This window comes from Megascapheus bottae, chromosome 13, assembly GCF_031878675.1.
Source record: "Megascapheus bottae isolate mThoBot1 chromosome 13, mThoBot2.hap1, whole genome shotgun sequence".
In the NCBI taxonomy this organism is placed as follows: domain Eukaryota; kingdom Metazoa; phylum Chordata; class Mammalia; order Rodentia; family Geomyidae; genus Megascapheus; species Megascapheus bottae.
In genome coordinates, this window is record NC_143521.1 from 855763 (window position 1) to 857233 (window position 1471).

General features: G+C 38.1%; 1 pseudogene; it reads right to left on the reverse strand.

Annotated features, from left to right (window-relative positions):
- Window positions 1-872: 872 nt before the first annotated feature.
- LOC150055400 (ribose-phosphate pyrophosphokinase 2 pseudogene) lies at window positions 873-1232 on the reverse strand (annotated as a pseudogene).
- Between the last annotated feature and the right edge of the window lie 239 nt (window positions 1233-1471).

The window sequence follows — 1471 nt, forward strand, 5'->3', positions numbered from 1 at the left end:
TTTTGACTTATGCTGATTAATTATAGGTAAAAAAGAGTCTCTCAGATTTGTCTATCCAGGCTGGATTCAAACACAATTCTTCCATGTCAGCCTCCTCAGTAGCTAGGATGACAGGCATGAGCCACCAGTGCCCCATCTCAAAATGGTTTCTAAATCACAGCAGCTATGGGACATAATTTTGTTTTTAGGGTATGATGTGTCAAATAAGTGATAGCCATGACTCATCTTAAAAATGGGAATAAAAATGATACAGGACTATATTGTCGTTAACATATCTACTATCTGCTAAATAAAATACCACATATGTCCAAATTAAGCACAGTAACTAAGATGTCCTATTTGAAACTCAGCTACTATTTTTAAAGAAGAAAAAGAAATTAAAATTGGTAGTATTATACCTTTTCTAAAGTTCACTCTGAACTAAAGGGATATATGAGACTTCACTCAAATTTCTACAGGCATTGTTATCATTGTATATTTACACGAAGCCTTAATTTGAAGTTACCTCTGGCAACCTCAAAATATGTAAACTAGAAACATCCATATGAAATTTTAGACTTGGGAGTTGTTGCTTCAAAGTACTAAGAGAAAAAGGAGAAAATCATTTATCTAAGTAAGTTGAAGTGATAAAATAGGTTTCTCCTTTAAGACAATTCATGTAAAGATGAAAATAACCAACACCTTTACCCCTCAAAAAACTAGAAAGAACCTGTCTTGAGCTTTCAAAAGGGAAACAAACAATGACACTCATAGTACACAAAGATCTGATGCTTTTGCCAGTGATATGCTATCATTTCAGAGTTCTAATGCTAAAAAAAAGTACAAATTTGTGAGCAGTCCAAATAGACCTGCTCACACTTCAAATCTGGCATTTACAGTGGGACATGGCTGAACAAATAAGATACAGACTCCCCATTGTGTGTCCTTCGGATGGCCTCGGCCAGGATCATTGAAATGTCAATTACCTGAATCTTGGAGCAGTGCTTTATCTTATCTTCTTGTGGAATTGTGTTGGTGACAACAACAGCTTCAAAAGCAGCATTATTACTTCTGGAAATAGCTGGCCTAGAGAATATTCCGTGGGTAAGAATGGCATAAACTTTGGTGGCTCCAGCTGATAGTAGCTTATCTGCAGCATGGCAGATGGTGCCACATGTGTAAGCCATGTCATCCACCAGAATGGCCACGAAATCCTTCACGTCACCCACAAGAACCATCCGGTCTATTTCATTTGCTTTCTTCCTTTCTTTATGGATCAAAGCAAATTCCACATTCAACCAGTTTGCAATGGAAGTGACCCTTTTGACTCCCCCTGCATCAGGTGAAACAATGATACAATTCCTCCATTCCTCCGAATCCAGTGCAGAACTGCTGGTTCCGCATATAAGTTATCTACAGGAATACCAAAGAATCCCTGTATCTGAGAGGCATCCATATCCATCGTGATGATATGATCAGCCCCAGCAACAGG